Source organism: Carettochelys insculpta, chromosome 6 (genome assembly GCF_033958435.1).
Source record: "Carettochelys insculpta isolate YL-2023 chromosome 6, ASM3395843v1, whole genome shotgun sequence".
Lineage (NCBI taxonomy): Eukaryota > Metazoa > Chordata > Testudines > Carettochelyidae > Carettochelys > Carettochelys insculpta.
The window spans coordinates 13,182,021-13,208,604 of NC_134142.1; the positions used below are offsets into that span (position 1 = coordinate 13,182,021).

Genomic DNA, 26,584 nt, shown 5'->3' on the forward strand with positions numbered 1-26,584 from the left:
AGGACACTGGAGCTGTTGGACCTGCTGGGCCTGTGGAGAGAAGAGGCCATGAAGACATAACTTCGCCCTAGCCATAGAAACTAGATTGCTCATAGCATGCAGAAGGGACACAAAAGGGACATGTGGCAATACTCCACTAAGCTTAAGTTGCTAGGGCAGGTGTAGCAGAAGGCAAAGAAGGGGAACAATTGCTCCAGTGCAGCAACAAAGATGTGTCACTTCAGTGAGGAGTTGTGTGCCCTCCCCAGTGGTGACCCCATGGCCTACATCCCAACAGATACTTACAGGGGAATGGGGGCAAAGTGATGGAAGAGGAATTAGAGTTGGAGGAAGATATGGGACACATGACAGCACTGTCTGGTGGCATGGCAAGACAGCCTATTTTTGGCTCCTGGGGTGTGTGTGGTCTAGCTAGTCCCCTATGCCAATTTTTATCAAATGGTGGCTTGAAAAAAACATCAGCTGTGGGCATGTTGTTCCAAAGGGTTTCTTGCACCTTGCTCCAAACATCTAGTACTGGCTAGTGCACTGGAAACAGGAGACTGAATTAGACCTACCCTGGGTCTGATCCAGCTGTTTTGTTGTGCACTCAATTATTTCATTATGGGTCTTGGCTGTGAATGCAAAGCAGATATTGGGCTATAATGAAAACTGGATAACTTACTCCAGCCAGTGTGTTGCATATTACGTTGTGTTCTGTGTCATGTGTGTTAACTCCCACAGGGATTTTCCTTCTTTTGCTTTTACTGTGCCCTCATTGGACCTTCCTGATACCGCTGTAGCTGAGTATATTACGCATCTGAGCGAGTACGAAAGACAGTCCATATGGATAGCTTCTCTTCCTGACTTTTGTGCCTTTTGCATACTATAGCTGAAAAACGGCATAGAAACTCTAAGGCTGCATCTACACGTGCACGCTACTTCGAAGTAGCGGCAGTAACTTCGAAATAGCGCCCGTCACGTCTACACGTGTTGGGCGCTATTTCGAAGTTGAAATCGACGTTAGGCGGCGAGACGTCGAAGTCGCTAACCCCATGAGCGGATGAGAATAGCGCCCTACTTCGACGTTCAACATCGAAGTAGGGACGTGTAGACGATCCGCGTCCCGCAACATCGAAATAGCGGGGTCCTCCATGGCGGCCATCAGCTGGGGGGTTGAGAGATACTCTCTCTCCAGCCCTTGCGGGGCTCTGTGGTCACCGTGGGCAGCAGCCCTTAGCCCAGGGCTTCTGGCTGCTGCTGCTGCAGCTGGGGGTCCGTGCTGCATATACAGGGTCTGCAACTAGTTGTTGGCTCTGTGTATCTTGCACTGTTTAATGAAAGTGTGTCTGGGAGGGGCCCTTTAAGGGAGCGACTTGCTGTTGAGTCCGCCCCGTGACCCTGTCTGCAGCTGTGCCTGGCTCCCTTATTTCGATGTGTGCTACTTTGCCGTGTAGACGTTCCCTCGCTGTGCCTATTTCGATGTTGGGCTGAGCAACGTCGAAGTTGAACATCGACGTTGCCAGCCCTGGAGGACGTGTAGACGTTATTCATCGAAATAGCCTATTTCGATGTCACAACATCGAAATAAGCTATTTCGAAGTTGGGTGCACGTGTAGACGTAGCCCAAGAAAACTTGACTCCTGCATCCCAATTTGTGTTTACTTAGGCCAAAATTTTACACATGATTAATTTTATCTTGAATTTTAATTTGCTCCTCAATGTGCAATTAATCCTCCTGGATGACTGTCCACAGCTTTATCTTGTGCAAAGAGCTTATTTTAGAGTCCCAGTTGGTTACCAGCAGTCCAGGGTTGTTATGCTGACTTAAGTAAAGTTAGATCTCTTGAAAGAGGAATTTACAAAACACAGAAAGACAACTAGAGAACAGTGTAGGTCAGATGCATTTTCTTAGGCCACATTAAAAGCTGCTCAAATATTAATCTTGCATATACATACCAACTGACATTACCAAGCTGATGACAGCACTGCTTAATAGAACATTCCACTTTATCATGTGAAAGGGACCATGGGACTCAGGTTCTCAGATTTATTTTATTTGATGTATTATTTGTTTGGTTTGGTTTTCGTTTTTTCCCTTCCTGCCTCACATCTCATTAAAAAAATGGAAAGTTTCATCAAGCTACTGCCTGATCCTGCTTCAGGTCCTTTCTTAAGACTTACCTCTGCCATCATAGCTACCAAGTGTGGCATGTTGAACCTCTCCAATCTGGAACTCTGTCATCCAGCAGCATCCATAATCCAGCATGATTTTAGGTAGCCGAACGACCACTTATGTGGCCATGTTTCCCACAGTCACGTAAAGTTTGTTTAGAGCCACCAGTCCTGGCTCTTAGCATTCTGTGCTGTTATTTAACTTTAATTTACCCCTAAACGTCTTCTAAGAGCAGAGGAAGTGTTGGCAATCCTGCTAGACAATATTGACCTCCTGTAGTCAGGCAAATTCTCCGGTTGGCACAGGTCAGGTCCCGAGGGTGAGGGATGAGAGAAGTTGAACCTGTACCAGCTGAAAGTGGTGAGGTGATGAGCGAAGATCTTGTGAGGTATGATCATAGGCTGATTGATTTTATTGTTACTGCACCCTTCTCCTCCCTTCCATTTGTTCCACCCACTTGCATCATAACAAGCCCTCCCTTGTCCTGAAATCAGTGGTACTCCACACCTGCAGAAGGTGTTTGCAGGATCAGGGCCCTGCAGTGTGACTTTTGGTGCAGCGACTGGCTTTTTACTGCATACTAAATTCGTGCCAAGCATGATGAAGCTGTGCCCTTTGACAGGTACCGTGGGCACTACCGCAATACAAATAAAGAATAATAAATCTTCTGTCTTGCCGTATCTTGTGTGCTTATTAAAAGTGGTCTCAGTATGTTATGCCTTTGAGCATATATCTTATGTTTGACTCTGTGCAAATCATGTGTATTTGTTAAATGCATCAGAATGCAACACAATTTATGAAACAAGACTGGACATTTTTAAGTGCAGGTTCTGGCTCTCCCGCTCAGTTGCAAAAAGCACATGGCTGTTTCCCACTGTGAAAAGCACATGGCTGTCCTGACAATGTTTTAATGTTGATTGTTAAAGGGGTCTGACGTTATTTATGCACCTATGTGTTTTCAGTGCTATGTAGGTTTTTAGAGGAAAAAATCTTAGAATCCTGGATTTTGCAATTTAAAAGTGAAGCTAATTTCTTTTGTTTCTAGCAGCTGGAGGAGCCCAGCTGCAGGAGCTCTGAACAAAGAATTGCTGCCTGGTATTAGGCAGGCAGTCATTACAACAGCAGCTGACAGCTCTGTGTCTGTCTCTCTGGCATGAGAAACTGCTGGGGCTGTGGATTTCACCTTATTATTTCTAGTGGATGACTCCGTTACTGTGGCTGATTAGCCCAGTGAACTGCGTTCACCACGTTTTGATCTGTCCCTGAGTTCAATTGTTCGCCGAGCTCCGGACAGAGGATTTTTCTGTAGAAATCCTTGCTTTAAGGAGCAAATAGGTTCAGGGTAGCCCTCCCCAGCCTCTGCCAAAGGGAAGTAAGCATGCTGTCAAGGTCAGGGAGAGACAGTGTGGAGGAAAACCGGGGGAGGGAGGGGTTTGTTGTGCCCCAAGAAGGCACAGCTGGGCTGGACTGGGTGCAGGGGAAGGGTGAATCGTGCCAAGATGACTGCTATAGGGCAGTGTCCCGGAGGGGGGAATCTGTGCCAGATGGGGAGGGGGAATGGAGTTGCCAACCCTGGGCAGTTACTGGAGTCTCCCGGAATTAGACCGTAATTGTTAATTAAGGATCACGGCATGCGGTGCAACCTCCGGGAGTCTGTCCAACCCCAGCTGGCTGCTGAGCGACAAAGGGGCTCCCCCGCAGCAGCGTCTCCAGCCCCAGCCCCAGCCCCAGCCCCCTGCCAGGCACACTTCTCTGCATCGTGCCCACTGGGGAAGCATTCCGGCTGGGGGGGGGGAGCAGGGGACCCTGGGAAGTGTAGTCCCAGCTGGAGGGCGGACTTGGGCCCGGCAAGGCTGCGCCGCACTACAACTCCCAGATGGCGCTGGGGCCTCCCCGCCCACCCAGGCTAGCGCCTGCGCAGTCCCGGCCACCTGGTATCCTATCAGGCCGAGCGGGGATGATGTCACCTGCGGGCTGGCTTGTGCTCGGGCAGCAGGGCTGGAGCTGGCGGGGCGGCTGCTCGAGGAGGCAGACCTCCGGAGCGGGCTGCTGAGGATGCCCGGGCTCTGCAGGTAAGGGCGGCTGCGGCTCCGGCTCCAGCTCCGGCTCCGCCGGCGGGATGGGCGAGCCCCGGCCGTGGTGGGGCTGGGGCTCTCGCGGCCGGAGGAGCCTGGCTCCGGCGGGGATGCGCCCGGCAAGGAGGCGAGCTTTGCCCCGCCGGCTGCGCGGAAGCCGGGCGTGCCGGGACCTGGCTGGCCGGCTGCGGGAGCGACCCTCCGGCCGGGCGGGGCGAGCGGCTGCGGCCAGACCCGCCCCCCTCCGGGCGGCGGAGCCTCGCCGTTGCTTCGCCGCCGGGGGCTGCCTAACAAAGGGGTCCCCGCGGCTCCGGCTTGGGCGCTGCCCGCGCGGGGCGTCCCCCGGAGCAGCGCCTGGTGGAGGGAGGGAGGGACGGGCGGTACCTGGCCGGCTGGAGCGCCGGACCCGGAGCAGCCAGGCTGGGCGGCGGGGTGCGGTGCCTGGGGACCCCGGGGGTGGGGGCGGCTGCCCCTCGCTGGACCCCCGCCCCGCCCCGGGAAGCAGCTGCCGAGGTGGAAAACAGGCGACTCCGGTTTCCCCAGTGAGTGATACTGAAACGGCGGCTGGTTTCCGCTCCGCGCCAGCAGGGTCCTGCCCGGCTGCAGCGGGGGCGCGGCCGGAGCGGAAACGCACCTGGGCGGCTGCAGCCCGAGTGGTAGTGAAATCCGGAGCTGGGGGGTGTGTGTGTGTGTGTGTGTGAATCAGGTTACTATGGTTACCTGCGGCCTTCGGAGCCGGTAGTATTTCCTCTCGTCTCTCACATGGTGGGGGGCGGGGTGTGGCTCCTGCCCGTGCCCAGCGCACTGCCCATTAACCGAGGGGAAGGTTTCCCGCTGTGAGGGGTGGGGCTGGAATAAACCTCAGGGCACTGGGTCTGGATCGGTCTCCTCCCTGGACAGGCTGTGGGCTGGGTGTAAAGCAGCCTTGGAAGCCAGTTGCCTTCCTTTCCTGCTCTCCCCACCCCTCGCCGGGGAACTGTCTTCTGCAGGGTACCCACATGACTGCAGGCTCAGACAGCCACTCACTGGCTCAAGCTCCTGGCCTTGGCTCAACTGCTTGGGCATCTGTGAGCTGGCCCCTAAGGAGCCACCAGTGAACCCCCACCCCTGCCTGCAGCGGGCAGCCTTCTGCTGGCTGGAGAAGGGAAGTCACTGAACCAGAGAGTAGAAATGAACAGCCCGGAGAGGGGAGAACAGCCCAGGAGGAGGCTGTGAGAGGGCCAGGGAGCTGCACTTGGACATGCCATGCATTGAGATGGAGTGGGGGAGTGTCCTCAGTGGGTTGGAGACCACTAGCAGCTTCTCTTCTTTCCATGCACTGCTCTCCCTTGGTTGCTCTCGCTCCTTTGTGGGTAGTGAGTATGTCACACCTACCTGGTTCTCTAATGATATTTGAATACACGTCGGGAACGGGCACAATATCCCACTGGCTGTTTTGTTTTATCCTCCTGCTGACATGACCACTTACGATGACTTGTGATGAGGAATGTGAGTTGCGGGCTTTTAAATGTGATTTTTATAGACACCAAATCAAAAACTTGCTTTTCAAATATACTTTTCTGAAGTCTTTAGTTTTCTGGCCAGTGGTTGGGACAGTTTTTTGAGATGCATACTGTCACGGACAGAGTAATTGTCATCATTTATGGTGCATGAGGATGACTACCTGTTACGCTGCAAAATGTAGAAGAGAAGGTTCCTTCCTGGGGGTTTTACAGTGTAATTCAACACTTCAGTAGTGAGTGGTGGAGGGAATTACTACGCACACTAAATGTTGCTGGCGTTTGTGTTGCCAGAACAACTAGGAGCCACAGTCCGAGACCATGATCCCATTGTGGCATTTGCTATACAAGCAGGGCAAAGAGAAGTCCCATCCCAAGGGTTTTAGAAACTAAGTTTTAACACAGCGGTGTTAGATGGAGTGAGGTCAGTTGGTGCATACATAAGGCTGACAGTCAGGGATCTACTGCAAATGTTATGACACTCAAACCACAGTTTGCAGCAGTGTCCATTCATTTGGGATGCTCCTGTGCTTGTGACTAATGTGATATTGAGGGCCTGAGCTTTGTTGCCTTTTTCTTTCAGAGGTGCTGAGTATATGAGACCTCAACATCTCTGAAAAATCCTGATTTCATGGAAGTCAATGGCAAAATGCTCATAAACCCAGATGAAGTAAGGATTTTATCCTCAGTGTCCCAAGATGAACAGCTAAGAATAGTAGCCTCTTCCGAAAAATGCTGGTCTTCCAGTGTTGTACATTAACTTGCCCTATAACACAAGTGGTGACAGCATGCGGGGACATAAATAATGAGTGGAACTCCTATTCATTGCTTTTATTGGAAATGTCTCTTGCTCACGGACCCCCTCAGTTTAAACCTTGAAGATATCTCCTGAGGACGTTAAAGACAGAGGATTCATTGGTCCAAACAAATCCCAGGCTTTCTTGTGTGTCTCAATGTTAGAGAGGTGAAAAAAGGTGTTGGGGTGATGACCTAATTCATGATAACTGGGCCTAAGAACTTCAAATAATTCAAAGAAGGCAAAATTATACAGTAATCTCTGGATTTAGGCGGATTTCCTGGAAACCTCCACGTAAATCAAATTTTGGGTAAATTGGGGAGAGGTTGAAGGAGCTGGTAGCTGGGGGAACCAGGGCTGGGGGCAGCCACATGGTCCCTGGCTTCTCCCAGATGTGCGCCCACTGCGCTCCCCAGCTGGGGAGTCCATGTTGCTTGTGGTGCTGGTTCTCCCAGCTGGGGAGCCGGGGTGCATAGACAGGCATGGGGCATAGTTTCTCGAGACTATGCTGCAAGCCTCTGTCTGTGTGCCGGGCTCCCCAGCTGGGAGAACTGGCGCTGCAAGCAGCTGTCTGTCAGGGATGGCAGCCTGACTCGTGGCTGCTGCCCCTGACAGGAGCGATTTCCCTGCTCCTGTCAGGGACAGCAGCCTGACTTGTAGCTGCTGGCCTTGACAGCAGCGGTTTCCCGCTCCTGTCAGGGGCAGCAGTCCCATTAATCCAAGACACACGTTCAATCAAGTTGCATCTTGAGGGTTTACTGTCGCTTCATCTTCTAACTTAATCCTCGAACCAGTCATGATCCATCCACACAGAGGCCACAGCTGCCCTGTTCTGCCAATTTGTCCCCTAGAGGCTGACTTTGATATTGCATGCTAAGTCTCGATACTGATTATTCTGATTGTTCCAACTCTTGTCAATAGCAAGCCATAAATATCATCATCAGAAATATCTGGTCACCTTCCGTGTTCTACATGTGAAACTTACAAATTTCTCCATAACAATCATCAGAGAGATCGCTGAGTTAGTCTGTATCTTCAGAAACAGCAAGTCCTGTGGCACCTTATAGATGAACAGATATTTTGGAGCATAAGCTTTTGTGAAGTCTTTCTGTTCGTCTATAAGGTGCCACAGGGCTTCTCGTTTCCATAACAATGAGTCTCTTGCTAAGGGGGATCAGGGAACTGTTTTACTGAAAGCGCTGGAGTTGTCAGTTCCATGAGGATTAAATTAGTTTCACAGCCTCAGAATTTACCTGAGTTGGCTCAAACCAGCAGATCAAAACATAGCAGGAACATCAAGCTTTTCTATTAAATGTTAACTATGGCTTTGATCTTCCAAGCTAGTGCCTGGATTTATTTGTGGGTGGAGTCGACCCCTTCATCTGGTGTTACTGTAGGAAGTCCTTTGTGTACCAGGCACACGTCCAGTTTTAGTATCTAATTTGGACCTTGTGTGAGCCCAAAGAGAAGTAAACAGGATAGGCAGATTGTAAAATAATGCAGAACTTGTTCCTTAATAGTTTAACCTGATAACAAGCAGTCCTGCTCTATGTGAAGCTACAGACGAACACAGCTACACTTTAAACAGGGTAATACAATTCTTGATCTGAGGCTGAAGTCTGTTTCCTCTTCCTTCTAGTGGGAATGAGGGACTGTAGCAGGAAGATATCGCCTTTCAGTTCACTCTCAGCTAACACCTCTGTGGCAATCTAGACATCCCCTCCCATAGAAGATGGGAAGGTCTTGGGGTGAGAGAGCAGGTCTGACTGGGTTATGTTTATCTCCTTGCATGTTTCCTTTCTGAGCTGTCATTGTTTCTATTCACCTCCCAGCTGAGAAGTCCCTCCTATTGAAAGCACTCAGGAGGTGCAAAGATATTCAGTACTCTGCCTCTTGCAAATCTTGTTTACCTGCTGGTCAGGAGCATAAACCCTGCAGACTAGGTTTCTTCGAGAGCCAGTTCTTTTGGACTTGCCCTTTACCTGCTCTATCAGCTGCTGGGGGGTGAGGGAGGAGGGGAGACAGGGTGAACTTGGCAGTGTAAGGAGGGCTATGGAGTGTTTAGGGAGGAGAGGAGCAGATGCATGTTCCCTGATCAATCTGTAACACTTACTGGATTTCTTTGTAGTAGAAACACCTTTTTACCCTAGATTTGGAAGCCTTTGAGATGAATAAAGATTCCACCTTGTGTATTTTTTCATGGGGACTGACCCAGATTGATTGACGTTTTTGGAGGTTTTGGTTTTAAAATGTTAGTGATTCATAGATGTTTTTACTAAATAGAGTTCAGTGGGCTGTTTATAGCCCTTTCTGTTGCTGCTCATGTAACCCACTGTAACCCAAGTTTCTCATGTCTAACGTGCTTTTAACTTGGTCTCAGGGGGTAGGTAGCCCTGTTAGTCTGTAGCTTCCTAAAACAAAGCAAGCAGTCCTATGGCATTTTAAAGACTAACCGTTTTATTTGTTAGGTAAAACCCAAGGAAGCTCATTACCTGTTAAATGAAATTTAGTCTTTAAGGTGCTACAGGGCTGCTGGCTTTGTTTTGTGCTTTTAACCTGTGTTAACATTTAAAAAGCCCATTATATTAAGTTTCTTTGCATAAAGTGTGGTTTTCCGCCCCCCGTTCAAATATACACTTAAATTGTTAGCGCTGGTTATTCCTACATCACTTAAGTGTCTTAAAACATAAACTGTCAGTCTTCCCATCTTTCACGAGAGCTCTGGGCAGCCTTGCAGTGTCGGAATGTTCTTTCCAGCAACGCTTCAAGTATTCATGGATTTAATTCTTTTATGTGCTACCAGCAGCTAAAGTCAAAGCTCCCAGCTGTCATCTTGGGCAATTTCTGAAGCCTGCTTGACAAGATTTCTGCAAGCTTCTTTCACAAACAAGGAATTTGTTGGACGCTTAGGTTTCTGGGTTGCCTTCCATAATTAAATAAATTAACTTTTTCAAAACTTGCAACAGCCACGAATCCATTCATTGTGCTGTGCGAAGGAGGGTGTGCTTCCTCTGCTGTAATTGAATATGACTTAATCAGAGCTGTAAAGTATGCTGTTGAAAAATGTACTGCAGATTTAAAAAAACTACAATTTTTTTTTTAAATCTGCATTATATTGTAATGCTAAAAAGCTCTCGCTGCGCCACTTCAAAGTGCTGTTAGTTTCTTGAAAATTCAGTTAATGTCGTTATTGAACTGTGTGAAGGTAACACAGGTGTGTCTGGTTGCGCTTTCTACCGTCCATCACTTATTCAGTACAAAGAGGTATGATTTAATTCTGGGACTGGAGATGAAGCTAAGAATGTTCAAGATTTCCACTTCTAATCCAGATTCCTTCTGTGGCTTTGGACAAGATACTTAACCTTTAGCTTCCCTATCAGTTTAAGATAACAGGACTTGTCCGTGGTGGGGGGGATGTGCTGCTTAATTAGTAAGTTCTTGTAATGCAATTAAATATGTATTAGTGCATGTTAAACAATTGCATTAGTTCTTCCAGTTGCTCTATCTCTTCTAACGCAAGAAGTCCTACTGAGCTGATTACAAAACAGTTGGGCTTGATTTGCTCTCCCACCCCTCCTTAGTATGTGAGATTGCAATTTGCAGAGCACACTGTGCTAAGCTGTAAAGCTAAACTGGGAGGGCCTAAGGGGAGCAGAGAAAGTGGGAGTTTGCTCTCCTTCACCAAGCACAGGGGACATTATTATTTGTCCTGTAGTACTTTAAAGACTAGCAATGATTTGTTAGGTGATGAGCTTTCATGGGACAGACCCACTTCGGATCTGTAAAACCAGAGGTGGGTCTGTCCCTACCAGCTATGTGAAATCAAACACGCAGATGATCGACCCTGGAGTGTGTTGATCTTCTGGGCTAGTGCGGGCATACTTAAGTTGCTCAGGCTTCTGTACCTGCAGCCCTAGGTGGCGGGGATCAGGGCTCTGGTCTCTTGGTCTTCAGCCCCATGCAGTGGGGCTCCAACTTCCTGTCTAGGCCCCAGAGTTTAACACTAGCCTGGCCTGGCAGCCCCCCTGAAACCTGGCCAAGACCCTGCTTCTGTGAAATTTGTACCAAGAGAACAAAAGTCAGCTCCCTTCCCTGAAGAGCTCAGACTTGAAGTATAAAACAGACAGCAGATGGATGCAGACCAGCTAATGACAGAGTGCAAGGAAACGGACAACGCTGGCAAGCATGATAAGCAGCCAGCCTTGCAGCAGCCTAACAGTTCTCAAGTGTGGTTTTTTTTTTTTTTTGGTAGGTGCCACAGCAAAGAAGTATGGAGGGGGCATTTTTGAAGGTGGAGGACAAGGTTGTGTTTTGGGAGTGCTGTGCTTGAGCATGGGGGATAGTCTGGTGGAAAGGTGTGTGTTTGCAAATGTAATCAGCCGGCGCAGTGGTGACTGGCATCATGAGCCGGTCTGAGGCAGAAGTCGACATGTTGACAGGTAATGAGATGATAGGCCCGGAAAGGCCTTGAAAGTGAAGACTGGCAGCTCATGTTTGATATGGCAGGTGGAATGCCTGTGTCTGTGATAGGGGAGGGAAGGCATGCTGAGGGGCGGGAGTAGGTCAGGTTGTATCCTGTCGGTCTACACTTCGAGGATGAATACAGAGGCATCAGTGGAGGGAGGGGCTGTTGAGAAATGAGTTGCAACTTGCTGTTGGAGAAGAGGCATCTGGGATGTAGCTGAATCGCAGAGGCAGAGCGAGGGAGGTGGCAGCTCTTGGGGGAGGAGAGAATGAAGACGCCATGGAGGAAGCTAGCCTGGTCTCTTTCCCCCCACCCTCCCCACTCCACCAAGCACGAGGGGAGAAAGTGGGTGCTGAGGGTGAACCAGGATTGAGGGTTGATTGGCCAGGACCCTCTCATGGAAGAGAGGGGTTAAAGAATCGGGTGGAGGAGGAAGGAAGTGTGGAGAGAATCAACAAACAGATCGGCGGAAGAATGGGAGGAGAAGGCTGAGAGCAGATGAGTCCTCAAAGCTGATAGACTGGAAGTTCCAGAATGACTGGGGAACGCTGTGTGTAGTGTGGGGGTGATGGGTGATGCAGACAGAGAGACCGATGCTGGTTGGGGGTGGGGAGAAGTTGAGTGGATGGTAGATGTCTGTATTGCCTTGTTGGTCTCTCCTAGGGGTTCTGTCTGGTGAAAGACTTTCTGTGATATTTACTCCTATAATTTTGTTGTGGTCTGTTAATTATTTTTTAAGCTCTAGGGACTGGAGTCCTGTGACTGAGTGTTTCAGCTTTCCTTAAGACAGAATTCACTTACTACCTCTGGATGCAGAGAAGAGCTTGTCTAGAGAACACAGTGCCATGTAAGCACTCTGACTTGAGGGGAAGTGAAAAGAACCCCAGATGTAGCATTTGTCTTAAAAACCATGAGCTTTTAACAATCTCCTAATTTCCGGAGTGCTTGGGGTTGGCGATACTGTGCTTTAAACTGCAGCCAGGGCTTGGTGTGTCACTTGGCAGAAGCTGCTTTTGAGCAGGAGGGAGGAACGGAGGTGTCCTTAGTGGACACCGCTTCCAGTGTCTCAGCCTTATGCACTCCAACTGCAGCACTTGGACGCTCCAGTGCATTGGGCTCTGGTCACTCTTGCACCTGGGGACACAGAGCCCACTTGAAAGAGAACAGAGACATCAATACAACTGCACTCGTTTCTCTGAGAGGCTGCTATGTTGGATTTCCACACACTGGCATTTCTCTTGAAAACCTTCCCTGTCGCCAGTGCGGCCAACAGCCCCCAAGGGTGCCAGACCAGATGGTAGGGGGGCCTGGCTTGGTGTCCTGCAAGGCGCGGGTCAAGTGGCTTCATGTCTGTCTTATCTAAAGAAATGTAGAGGAAAATGCAGTAGTAACTATGTGGATCTAGTTACTTGATGGTTAACAAGATCTCTCAAATATGTTGGCCCAAAATGTTCCATGTGTCATCCGGGAGGTTTGGGGGCTAATGAGGTGAAGTTAATAGATATCACAGGCAAGCGTGCGATGTCTCACCTCTGGCCCCCATTGCGGTCAGTGACCTTATGTCCACCAGCTTAAATGGGAAGAAGATTGAGCCCAGTGTGTTTCACTGATCAGTGTGATGTGCTCTAACGAAAAATAAGGTGCTCTTTCCGCATGTGCAGGGTTGAAATACCTCTGGCAAAGTACTGCCCCTGCCAAATGGGATGCTCAAGGTGAACAGAAGAAATGGGGATGTCTCTTCCAAAATGTACTGGAATGCTGTGGTATAGGGACTCTTCCATCACTACTTTCCCTGCTGCAGGGGTAGCCTGGAAAAAAGATGTGACCAGGAGCTGGTGCCATGCTGATTTTCAGCTGTGATTTTTTGGTCCCTTGAGAGTTGTGTATAGTACACAGTGCCCTGCCCTGCCCTGCCCTGCCCCTGCAAGATCAGTGGGGCACAGAGGTGAGCTTTGAGTGGCCTTGTTACATCCCTGTGTTGTGCAGTGTGTACATTTAGCTGGACGTTTCCCTCCCCCAGTTCCTGGATGTGGCCCATATTGCTCCACAAAGTTGGCGTCCAGGGTTTCCACAGGATTTCTGCTAAGATTGAATGGACAGGACAAAATCTTATTACCCATAATCCTCTTAAATGCAGCAGAACTTCCTGAGAAATGTCAGAGGTTTACATAAAGAGCTGCCGATGCCTAATACGGAATACTGCAAGGGAACCACAGGATATATCTACACTGCAGTTAGACACCTGCAGTTCATTATGAGGTCCAGGCTAAGGGTCTGTTTACTTGAGCTGAGATGTTCAGGCTCAGGTGGCAGCCCAAGCTCTGGGACCTTCTTGTCATGTCATGGGATCCTAGAGCTGAGATTCTAAACCCAAGCATCTGCATCAGAATTAAACAGCACCTGAGCCCTGACAGTCCAGCCACAGGTGTCTAATTGCTGCATTCACATACTCCTAGCTTTCCTCTTTGCTATACTCTATTGCATGTGTCTTCCTGTTCTGCATGCAAATATTGCTTGCCATAAACAAGCTCTTCTCAGTTCATTTCCTGCTGCTGCTTATTTTTTGCCTACTATTTGCATTTGTCAGTGACTACATAATCATCATAACAGGTGATTGGAATAAGTAGAGTCTAAGGCAGGAGGTGTGGAATAAAGCAAGACGGAAAGAAGGCAGGTGAAAAGAGGGCACACCGGACTGCTCATGCTGTGGGCTGGCTTTCAGAACTTCCCATCGTGCCGGATAGGATGTTCGGACATTGTGCTGAAGGCTCCCCATAGTGGGAAGGTGAGGACTAACTCTGAGGTGGAAGCCTGAATCGCCATGGAAATGGAGTGCATGAGAGAGTCAGAGAAAATTGACCTGGAAAATGCGAATTGCTTAGCTGTCTCTGAGCCAGACCCCTGGAGCACATTGAGGAAGGAGTGGCTGATGGCTGGAGCCCAGAGCATTCTGTGCTGGGTGGTGGTCTGAGTTGGGTTGTCCATTACAAACTGGCATAAGTTAGAGGAAACTTTTTAGGCTGCAAGTGACCAGCCTGGCTCCCAGCCAGCCCCAGGACTGTGAAGGCAGGTGCAAAGGCAGTTTGGAGCTGCTTGCCCCCACCCCCATGGCGCTTCACTGGGGCCTAGCTGCTGAAGTCGTCCTGCATTTTGAATGGATGACCGTTTGCACTGTTGGTCTGTTTGTGTCTTAATACCTTTGCATGGTGCTACTTTCCAAGAGGGGGGCCTCTGCCATCTAACTTGTTGCTTTTCCGTAGCTGTTACCTAGTCTCCTTTCCTTGCAGAACCTTTAAAAAACCCAAAAGGGTTTAGTGACTGTCTCGGGGGGCTGAGGAGTATTCCCCTTGTGAAAAGGTGGGACTTACAGGGGCTGTAAACTCTTGGGTAACCCAATGAAACATCTTTGCTGTAAGCATGGGACATGCAGCTGTTTCCCCCCAAGGATGCTTGTGTGTGCCTGAGTGGCTGTAAATCTGTTGGCTTAAAGACTTCCATTCCATGATGTCCTGGGACCCCTCATATTAACATTCCTTTGTGTTCGCTGCTTTTGCTCTTTGGTCAGCACGGTGTTATCACCTGATCAGAGATGAATGGAGATTTGTATGATGGGCAATGTGTCCAGGAAAATTGTATTCCCTCTTCAGGCCCACTTTGATGGAGACCCTGTGAATGCAAATATTTTACTCGTTGCTGTGCTTCTGGAGAGAAGGGACACTTTCCAAACAAGACTTGAATGCATTTCCAGTGGTGCTTTGAATCAAGTATAGGTATTGGGATTGAAGCAGGAATTAATACAGGTAAATTCTGTGCCTTGTGATATGGGGAGGCCAGAGTAGAGTACAGGTATAGAACTTCTCTAATCCAGCACCCTTTGGGATCTGACTGCTTCCAGATCAGAGAATTTGTCCAACCATGGGAGGTCAATATTGTCGAGCAGCATTCCCAATACTTCCCCTGATTACTGGGCTCTTAGAAGATGTTTATGGGTAAATTTAGAGCTAAATAACAGCACAGAACACTAAGAGCCAGGTCTGGTGGCTGTAAATAATCTTTATGGGACCACAGGAAAGTTAGCCAGTTGGCCACTTACCATGGGTGTGGCCAACTAAAATCATGTTGGATTCTGGATATTGCCAGCCGAGAGTGTGTCAGATTGGAGAGGTTCAACCTGTATTGCAATGGTCTCTTGTGGCCTCTTTTTTTTTTTTTTTCTTTTTTCTTTAAATCTGTCTGACCCTGAGAAGAAGTAAGAAATGCTAGGAATGTTTCCCCCACGTTTAGTGGTGTGTAACTTGGAAGACAAAGGGACAGAGCGAATCAGTTTGCTGCTATTATTGCCTTTCATTGGGGTATTGGATGAAGCACTGTAGCTATATCTGGAGCCTGATTCATATCATTTTAGTCAGGTTTCATTATTGCACTTAATACTCTAATAGCATTATTGAATTACAGGATGAATGCACATTGCCCATACACCTACTTACCAGATCCTGGAGACTTTCTAGAATTAAAACTGTCTGCATCTGGGGTTTTGTTAGAGATTGTGTGAAGCAAATGTCCTGAAAGAGAAAAGCTGAAGTAGCAAATCTTCTCCTCAGTGCTATGGTAAATTATGTGAAGAACTGTTTGACTAGACTAATCCCTGGTGCCTCCCAGTACAGCTTGTTTACAGGAGATGGTATTTCAGATGTGTATCCTGGTAAAATATCTTACGTAACTGATTTGCGTGCTAGCCACCAATGTATGCGAGTGCTTGGCGTTAAAGCCTAACATGCTCTTGAATGCAGGAGCAAGTCCACATGCCTCCTTCCTTGTCATGAAATATATCAAGATTTCTTGTAGAAGGCTTTGAAGCTTTCCTGAGTTTATTGTTCCATTTTTGAATTCCAGTTATTTTCTCTGAAAAATGTCTGGCAAATTGCATGTGAAGTAACTGGCTATGAAACCATCAAAATCTCAACTGTATGACTAAAATGAACATTTTTTAAATAACACATTAAATACTATAATCTGTGTGGTCAATTTGCTCTTTAATCCATAGTTGGAAACACTTTTTAAATATTAATTGCTTTCTCAAGCTTACTTTTGTCTTAAATGCTATTTTTTCCATTTGGGACATGTAAATGTTTTTAATCCATGAATGAAGTGAAACCAAATTTAATTAAAACAGCAGACAACATAAGCTACTGAAAATCAAATTATATAATTTTGAATTTAATAAAATGTATAATTTCAATGGAGGAAATTAGATGTCTTCTAAACGCATTGTGCCCTTCTGAGAATCTTGTAGAAAAGGGTAATGTTTTGAGAGTTTGGGGGGGGGAGAAACCCTTACTCTAATGTACAGGTATTCTATCCCTGCTATACTATGTCATAAGGAGACTGAAAAATCCTGCAGAAAAGAGAGAATTATCTAAACTCTATTTTTTGAGTTTCTGTAGAATTCTACAAAGTTTTTAATGACTAATTCATGGTACTGTCTTTGTTATGATTCTTCTCCAATATTACATTAACTAGGAGCTAATATTCTTTTTAGCGATGTGCCAAGGTTGGTGCATGCATCAATGTTTGGGTGATGAGGTGTGAAATAATTCAGCTGAAAACCTGATAGTTTGGTTTGGAAGTGCTACTGCAGTGCCTTATGGGCATTGTGGTTGTCTTATGCCCCCATTCTGTATGGGGCAAACTCCCTGAATGGACTGTTGTATATAGTCTACCCTCTTGGTAGGGGAGCTGATGTGTAAGGATTGGGGCAGCTTAGTTTACAGAAGAGAAGACTGAGGGGTGATTTAATAGCAGGCTTCAACTTCCTGAAGGGTCGCTCTAAAGAGGATGGTGAGAAATTGTTCTCAGTGGTGTCAGATGGCAGATCAAAGAGCAATGGTCTGAAGTTACAGAAAGAGAGAGGGGTTGGATGTTAGGAAAAACTACTTCATCAGGAGGGTGGTGAAGCACTGGAATGTGTTGCCTAGAGAGGTGGTGGAATCTCCATCCCTAGAGGTTTTTAAGTCCAGGCTTGATAAAGTGCTGGGATGACTTAGTTGGGGTTGATCCTGCTTGAAGCAGAGGGCTGGACTAGATGACCTCCTGAGATCCCTTCCAGCCCTATGATTCTATGTCTGCAATCCAGCTGGGGAGTCCAACTAATAGAGAAGAACAGGGGATATGAGGAAAGGCAAGATGGCAGGTGATACTGGACCTGAGAACCCTAGGATGGGAGGCTGTTAAGTGGAGGTCTGGGGATTGGGAATCCTGGTGGAAGCCCAACAACAGGGGGCCCCTTGTGCAGGTGGGCCTGGAGGGGCCTTTGTCCCCGGGGCTGTGGCTGCATTGGCAGCCCGTCCAGGCCTTCTTTAGCAGCTGAGGAGGTGCTGAAGCTGGTGCCGCCAGGGCCACATCCAGCTACAGAGGGAACCCATGCCCCCCGGCAGGTGAAGCCAGCACTGTGTCAGGCTGTGGCCACAACTGACAGCGGCTGGAGCCAGTGCCTCTGGAAGAGTGACCATGGCTGAAGCCAGCACCCTTGAGATCACACTAGGGCTGCTTGGGCTGGAGATGGGGGCAGGGGGCCAGCAGGGAGGAAGCAGAACAGGCAGCAGACTTGGGGGCCAGAGGCAGGGAACCTCCCTTTGTCTGACAAATTCTGTCGTTCGGGATCAGTTGGGCCCCGAGGGTGCTGGACAAGGGAGGTGCAACTTACAGTGTGTTTCACAGGGAGAGAGTGGTCATAATCATCAAAGAACACCCATTTCAGCATATCTGCAGCTTGACTGCTTTTGCAGCCCTGTAATTTAGCTATTGTATAATTTTTAATAGGCAGTTCTGAGGATGCTTTTATGTTCTTATTTTAATTCTTATACAGTAATTTGAGTGGGTGTGGGAGCCGGGGAAATGGCTAGTAAACTTCCCAATCTGTTTGTAAGAATTTTTTTATAACAAAACCAATACTTTCTGAGTTTATATAAAAACTAGTTGCATTTGCCTTCCAGGAGAGAGGACCCCAGCTCCCTAGAGTCTTTCGGAGGCACATTAGAACACACCACATCCGTGCAGTCTGTCTTGGCATTCATATTCATGTCCATCAAACACCATAGCATCACCTTATGTTCACTGATGCACTTAACCTGTTAGTACGGCATAGTGGTAGAGACAGAGTGCATGGGGTGTTGAGGCAGAAAGTGCTTAGAACCCTGATCCAAAGCCTGTCAGTCAGTGGGATTCTCTTTACGCTGGTCTTGAAGAAGTCCCGTATCTAAAAGCTCTCGGGCTGGGAAAAGGGCCCATAATTTCTGCGTCTCACCTGTTTAATAATACCCTAGAAAAATTTGTACCATGTGAGGTGAAAAGGGTGGATGAACTGTTCTGAGTAACATTGAAGAATTCTCATTGGCTATTTCAAGAATCTGAAATAGCTAGTTAGTAGGTGAGTTGTTTTTAAATGTGAGACAAGAGACTGAATGGTTTTCTTTTCTAGTTTATCTGCTCTTCAAAGCACACATACAAAAAATCTTCATGTTTAAAACTAGCTCATTCAGAATTTCTTGTTTCTAATTTACTATCTGGGAATGGTTACTCATTTTAAGAAACCAAATAAAATGTTCTCCAGAAACATTACCTTCCTTCTATCTTTTTTTTATTTCAGCTGCAGCTTATGGAGTATAATGGGCAGATTAACAACTGTATTTGTGGAATAACCCATCTTTGTATAGGTCTGGCTAAAAACCAATTAAGTTTGTCCTGATCTCTAAATGAGATTTTTGTCAAATGTCTTTATCCCTCTGCAATGTTAACATCCACTAACGCATAGAGGGATTAAAATAGCTGATGGCATAGACTGTGTGCTGGATAAATACAGAAGTGTTTAGTTGTGACAAAGATTTCATAGATGTATAAACTTGACACTTTTTTTTTTAGCTCAGTTTCTTCACATGTAGAGTTAAATATCTTTGGTTACTTGCATGTGAAACCCAAGTATAGCACAGCAGACAGAGGGTCCCACCAAAGCCCATTGTACGAAATGAGTCTCTCTCAGCTGATTTTGGTGGACTTTGTATTGCGATATTAATGCAGCCACTTGCAAGACTATTTGGTGCATGACTGTGTAATTCTATAATGCCAAACAGTAAAGCCATGATTTTCAAAACTGACTAGTGACTCTTTCTCTCACACTGCCCTGATCTCCTCCGAAAGTGCTGGAGAATCAGATGCCATTAAAGCAAAGTTGAGCGGAACCCTGGATAGCTGGTCATTTTTGAAAATCTTGGTCCAGAAAGAGCCTGGTGAACACTACTCAGCTTTTCATATCAGCTGTGATAGAACAGTTTGTGCAGTACTGATTGTTTTGTGTGTCATAGTCTTGATGGCATGGGGGGGGGGAATACAAATACAAGCTATACAGATGCAAGCATTTAAGAGTATCCTAAATATTTGCTCTATTCACAACAACAATCTAGTTCTGTGTTACTGTGAAGTGGTCCAGGTGCCACTACATGGGACAGTGAACCCCACAAAGGTGTGGGGTTTGTGTACTTCTCCTGTCTGAGGAAGCGTGTCCAGAGCTTCAGAGCCCTAGCTGAAATCCTGGACAAACCCCTACTTGTAACTGCCCACAGGCAGATTTGAACCTAGGACCTCTGGAGTTTAGTGCAGTTTGAGCTAAAAGCCAGCTGGTTCTCAGCTTAGGCTGAAGATCATTCTTTCTCTGTGAAGTGGTCTAGGTGCCGCTCCATGAGACAGTGAACCACACAAGTGTGTGTGTGTTAGTTATATTAACTTCTAAAATTAAAAATCACAGAATCATAGAGCTGGAAGGGACCTCAGGAGGTCATCTAGGCCAGCCCCCTGCTTCAAGCAGGATCAACCCCCTACTAAGTCAGCCCAGCTAGGACCTTGTCCAGCCGGGACTTAAAAACCTCAAGAGATGGAGAATCCACCACCTGTCTAGGCAACACATTCCAATGCTTCACCACCTGCCCGGTGAAGTAGCTTTTCCTAATATCTAACCTACACCTTTCGCTCTTCAACGTCTGACCATTACTCCTTTGTTCTGACATCTGATACCACCGAACAGTTTCTCACCCTCCTCTTTAGAGCTCCCCTTCAGGAAGCTGAAGGCTGCTATTAAACCACCTCTAAGTCTTCTCTTCTGTAAACTAAACAAGCCCAAATCCCTCAGCCTATCCTCATAGGTCTTGTGGTCCAGCCCCTTAATCATTTTTGTTGCCCTTCACTGAACCTGTTGTAGCAAATCCACATCCTTTTTATACTGGGGGGACCAAAACTGGACACACTATTCCAGATGTGGCCTCACCAGTGCCGAATAAAGAGGAATAACTACTTCTCTAGATCTGCTCGAAATGTTCCTCCTAATGCACCTGAGTATGCCATTAGCTTTCTTGGCTACAAGGACACATTGTTTACTCATATCCAGCCTTTCATCCACCATAACCCCTAGGTCCCTTTCCATCGTACTGCTGCTGAGCCAGTCGGTCCCCAGCCTGTAACAATGTTTGGGATTTTTCCGCCCCAGGTGCAGGACTCTACACTTCTTATTGAACTGCATCAGACTTCTTTTGGCCCAGTCCTCCAATTTATCCAGGTCCCTCTGGATTCTCTCTCTCTACCCTCCAACATATCTACCTCTCCCCCTAGTTTTGTGTCATCCGCAAACTTGCTGAGGGTGCAACCCAGTCCCTCATCCAGGTCATTAATAAAGATGTTGAATAACACTGGCCCCAGAACCGAGCCTTGCGGCACTCCGCTTGCATCAAACCGCCATCCAGATATTGAGCCATTGACCACTACCCGTTGGGCCCGACCATCAAGCCAGCTTTCTATCCATCTTTTTAGTCCAAGGATCCAATCCATATTTCCTTAACTTATGGACAAGAATGTTGTGGGAGACCGTATCAAAAGCCTTGCTGAAGTCAAGGTATATCACATCCACTGACTTCCTCATGTCCACAGAGCTTGTTACCTCATCATAGAAGCTGATCAGATTGGTGAGGCAGGACTTGCCCCTGGTGAATCCATGTTGTCTACTTTTGATCACTTTCCCCTCTTCCAAGTGCTTCAGAATGGATTACTTGAGGAATCCCTCCATTATTTTCCCAGGGATTGAGGTAAGGCTGATGGGTCTATAGTTCCCTGGATTGTCCTTCTTTCCTTTTTCAAAGATAGGTACTACGTTTGCCTTCTTCCGGTCATCCGGTATCTCCCCCAATCTCCAAAAGTCTTCAAGGATAATGGCCAAAGGTTCAGCAATGACCTCTGCCAGTTCCCTCAGTACCCTGGGGTGCATTAAATCCAGACCCATGGACTTGTGCACATCTAATTTTTCTAGATAGCTCAGAACTTGTTCCTTCCACCTTCCCATACTGCATTATCTAGGACCGTCATTGGGAAGTTGACTTTGTCCGTGAAGCCTGAGGCAAAAAAAGCATTGAGTACTTCAGCTTTTTCTGCATCATCTGTCACTATGTTACCTCCCTCATCCAGTAATGGCCCCACACCTTCTCTGATAACCCAGTTATTGTTCACATGCCTGTAGAAACCCTTCTTGTTACTCTTCACATCCGTTGCCAGCTGCAGTTCCAATTGTGCTTTAGCTTTCTTGATTACTGCCCGGCGTTCTCCAGCCGTATGTTTATACTCCTCTTTAGTCGACTGTCCTTGTTTCCATTTCTTGTATGCATCCTTTTTGAATTTAGGCTGACTAAGGAGCTCCCTGTAAAATCAAAGATACCTCCCCTTTTATACTGGTCTTTCACATTGCTGCCATATTTTCCCCCCCCCCCACCCCCAGTATTTCCGGGTGATGTTGTAGGATGGTAAAACTGTGTGGGTTTTAATCCAGGCAAACCAGAAAATAATACTCCTATCTGTGGTTTTTTAAAGGATGAAAACATTCATTTTACAAGCTTACGATAAGATACCAATGGTATGGAAGCAGCATGAAGTGTAATTGCTTTATCCGTTGCATTAATTTCCTGTGTCTTTTTCTTATCTACCCAGATAAGAGGAGGGATATAACACAAATTATAACTCCCTCTATTTAAAATGAGCAGAAGAAACAATAAATGTCACCAATCTGATCACTGTTGCTTTTGGGTATCATTTATGACACTCATCTTTAAAGGGATGTGGGTTAGTCCCATGTGGACTGAACATGAATGATGCCAACACTTTACTGACGCTCATTGAAGGATCACGTCTCAGGTGTTACGTTTTGTGCATGGCAAGTCAAATGCTAGGTTTCAGAAATCACTTATTTCATTGGTCATTAGATCATACAGTAGCACATGCCTCAGTGTAAAACGCTGTTGCAATGACTTATGTTAGATCAGATATAGCAGACTTACAAGCCAATCTAATTAATTGTTGTTGCTTTATCCTGGGTGGGTCGTTTCTTCATCTACCTGCTTCTTGAACACCAGAATGTCTGCTCTTAAATTAGATGTACAAATTTTGGGCTTTTTAAAAATGAGTGAGGTAAAAGGCATGAAGATACAGATTTAAAGATTTGTGAGTTTCCAGCTAATTACAGCTGCTTTCAGGCCTTGATTCTGTGAAGCTCTCGGGCGTGCGCTGAGCTGAAAGCATGGGTGTAGTCCCATTGACTTAAGTCTGTACTTGATCTATACAGGGTGATATTTGAGTTTGTAAATCAAAGGGAAAAAATGTGACTAAATCTCAAGTGCAGTCAGCCCATTTCTATAACAGACATATTTATTTACTTGAACACCTTCTGCTAACGAATGCAAAGTGAGCAACTGTCTTTGAGGTCTTAGTATTTCAGAATGGACATGGCAGATGGCCAGATATTCATTAGGTGGTTTTGAGTGGCTGCCTGGGTAAATCTGCCAATGGTACTCTGGCCCTGTGAGCAACTTTGTCTTTTGACGTTTCTGACTGAAAAGCAAGGGTGTTTAACACTGGCAAGAGGTAAAAATGTTCTGTAGCTGGGCATACCAGTGCTCATATTTACTCAGGGGGTAGGAGCTTGCATCCTTTCCCAGACTCTGTCCTCCTGTTGCCAGCAGTGAGGTGGTAGGATATGGCTGTCACAAGCAGTAGACACACTTAAGTCAGAAAAAACTCATAATTTAAGTGTTTGCCGTGTCTGAATTACTCGAACCCAAACACAGCACGAGGAAGGAATCGGGGTATCATTAAGTCTGAACCATGGAAGCACACACTGCACCCAAAGCACACATCTGCAGCTGAGTGTGGGGAGATAGCTTAACATTTCCCTCTCTCGGGGAGGGAGAGGGTGTGCAGCCCCCAAAGTGGTGGAAGTGCTGGCTCTACTGCAGGATGTGGTGGGAGAGGCAGATGTAGGAGGCTCCGCTCCCTGGGTCTAGGGGAGCAGAGGAAGGATTCATTAACTCCCCGCACCACTGCAGAACTCTCTGTGCAAATCCCAGTCTTTGGTAAGTAGGGTGAGATTGCCTCTCCATGAGAACAGTGTATAAGGCACAAGCAGTCTCCCTGCCTATAGTGCTGCCTAGCCAGTGTTTAACCATCCTTCACTATGTATAAATATATTCCCATTAAGCAATGGAAATGCACCACTTCCTCATCCCGCTTGCCCATGCCACTGGATTGTGGGGGGTAAACCTGTCATACTTGGGCAATGGTAGATGAGTTCCAGGGGAAGCATGGATTAAAGTGACTTCAGTATGGTTGGTACAGACACCTTCAGATGCTGTTCACTTTCCAACTCTCCCCCACTCCCTCAATACGCTGGGGCTATTTGGACTCAAACTGTTGCCAATCCAAACCGTAGCTGATTGACAGTGTAGGAAGAGAGCCCCACATCAGAAAAGCTAAGGCTTTCTCTGGCTTGTCCTAAGCCGAGGTCAGAACACAGCCAGTCTATGCCTGAGGGTTTGCTCTGACAGAGGCAGATGGGTCAATCCATAACAGCTAGGACTAGTAGCTCTGGGTTTTATGAGGGAAGCTGATGTCAGAAAATGTGCTAATATGGATCACGCTGGGATGCAAGGGCAACAACAGCCGGAGTCTGAACAGACTGTCCTTCGTTTTTCTTGACTCTTTTTTGAAATCCACATACTGAGGTGCAGCCATCTAAGGACGGCCAAAGACTTCCTCCAGGGAAACCTGCTCTCTATCTCTGGTAGATCAGGGTTGAATAATATTCCTGAATAAAAGGAAATAAAATCTATTTCTCCTTTTTATTGAGCAGCAGTTGAAAAAGAAGCTGTGTTCTTCTTAAAGATAAAAGGAAAATAAAATACAACTACCCTGCCTCCTCTTACCCAAGAACTGCCAGCCTAAGGGGATGGAGAACTGCAAACACAGCGCCTGATCCTGCAATTGGCTCAGAAGGAGTGAAATCTCGTGCCTGTTTATTGCCTTGTGTAGAAGCATGCAGTTGCAAGAGTCTGTGTAAATTCAGTTGCAGGATTAGGGCCATGGATTAATCTCCTTTACACAGGGAGCTGTTGCCTTGGTCTATAAAACGCAACGATGTCTATGCCTAGACTTCAAATATATCATTTGAGTTCAGTAAGCAGGCAAAGAATAATATATAGAAATGAACGTATGTGGTAGCAGTGCCTGCACTTTGAAAAGGCTTTTCTATGTGCATTTCAAACAGAGCCAGTAGTAATGCTGGAATCACAGGGCAAGGAGCCAGAGCAACTGCAGTTGCAGTGGGGGGCCTCTCAGCTGAGGGTGTCTGTGCTTGCAAATGAGCAGGGAATTGATCAGTGGGAGAGCAGACATGAGCACTGCAGTATTGCCAATCTTGAGCATCCATGAGAACTCATGCAAAAAATGACATTGTAAACAAATACATATTGGGTGCTTTATATTTGCTGCTCAGATCTTGAGCCTACGCGGTGCCCCAGAATGCACTTTTTTTTTTTTTTTTTTTTTTTTTTAAGAAAAGCATTCCTTTGCAAATGTGAAAGCTAGAAATGTTTGTTTAAAACTGTCTGATATTCATCGGTAGTAATGTGAATCCAGGAGCTGGGGCTTTAAGAACAACACCAATACCATAAGAGCCATGGAAAAAGAATCATGAGAGTTAGCAACCCTGCCAGTGCCTTTTCTTAGGTCATAACCTTCACTGTGGGAGTTGGGGTTCACTGCTCTCTTCCATGGCATTTTTGCAGAGGAATTCAAAGCAGCAAAGGTTTAATCCATCACAATAGTATAAAGAAATACAGGTTAAAATTCTCTGTATGCAGTATTCAAGGTAAGCAAGACTGGTGTTTGCATCAGTCTTATAATACTAATTGTATATAAATGTACATTATGTATATATGGGTTGAACTTGCTTATTGTCTTAATTCTAATAGTATAAGGAATTGGCTGCATTGTACAGTGAATTGGTTGCCTGCATGTCTTATTTAAAACACCCTTTGGTATGTGGCCTTTCCTGATGTGACTTGAATTGGAATAGACAAATCAATGGAGGCTGTGCTGCCAGAGAGCTGATCTGACAGCTGGGAGAAGGCTTGTCCTACTGGGAAGACAGTATTTGCCCTCTTGAAAATGATTGGTTTAAAAGCTTTTTGGAGGGGAATAGTTTGGGGCAATTTAGCTGTTTTAAGATAAAGGTTTAGAAGCACAGGAGAAGGTTCCATGAGTAACAAGTAAATACAACACCCCAGACAGTGTGGTGATATGCAGATTTTAAAACTAAGGTGTTTGCGTTTCAGTAGAAAACTTGGTGATCTCTTGCCCCTTAAATTGCCATTCACAGTGGTTTAGATAACTCTTGGTTTGACTAAGTATTTGGTAAGACAGTGGTATGGCTTCCTGTTTCCTATAACTCATCTAGTATGTGAAATATAGCAGCACTCTGAAATCAGGTAGCATCTGTGCCTATGGAAACAAGTTGCCTGCTGTTAGATCTGCTCTGTCTGCCCTCATGGTAGATTGCTCTGATAGCGGCTATTCAAGCCATGTTTGAATAAGACCAGGCATGAAAATCTGTCAGTTAAAATTACAGGGCAAGATGTTAGGAATGTTTCTTCTCCGCACTCAACCTTTCTGAACCCGTGTTCTTCAGGGAAATTTGCCTGTCTTCCCTGTTCCTCCTGCAGGAATGGCTGGTGGTCTTTGGAAGTGTTGGTGAGCTGGGGTTAATCCATGTTGGTTGGTTGTGTTTTCCTGGAAGCTGTCTTGTAGAGCTGCATTATGTCACTTCCATATCGCTACAAAATAAAGATCTTGAGCCAGGTCTATGCTACAAAGAAAAAGATAAGCATCTCCAGCTATGTGAATTGTATAGCTGGAGTGGATGTAGCAGAAGCTGATTTACTGAGTCATCCCACAGTTGTGCCGGGGAGGGGCGCTACGTGAGAATCTCTTGTTGACTTTCATTGCTGAGGGGTGCCAGGGTGGACAGTAGAACCCTGGTGGCTCAATTTAGCACAGCCTCACTAGGCATGCTGAGTTGAACCCTGGAAGATGGATGACAACTGCATCAATCTTGTGGTAAGTGTAAATGCACCTTTAGTTTGTCCCGTTAGTATGGATGTATGTTGTGAATGGCAAATAATTAAATGCCCACTGTTATATTACTTTAGCTTGGTGCTCACGTGCACATACACAAAA

At 46.6% G+C, this 26,584-nt stretch overlaps 1 protein-coding gene across 1 annotated transcript in view; it reads left to right on the forward strand.

The window, feature by feature from the left end:
* The first annotated feature begins 4,110 nt into the window (after window positions 1-4,110).
* DAAM1 (dishevelled associated activator of morphogenesis 1) overlaps window positions 4,111-26,584 on the forward strand; it is a 184,721-nt gene continuing 162,247 nt past the window's right edge. Inside the window, exon 1 of the mRNA XM_074996291.1 lies at window positions 4,111-4,227. The gene's annotated coding sequence lies outside the window, so the exon portion shown is untranslated. The remainder of the gene's footprint in view (window positions 4,228-26,584) is intronic.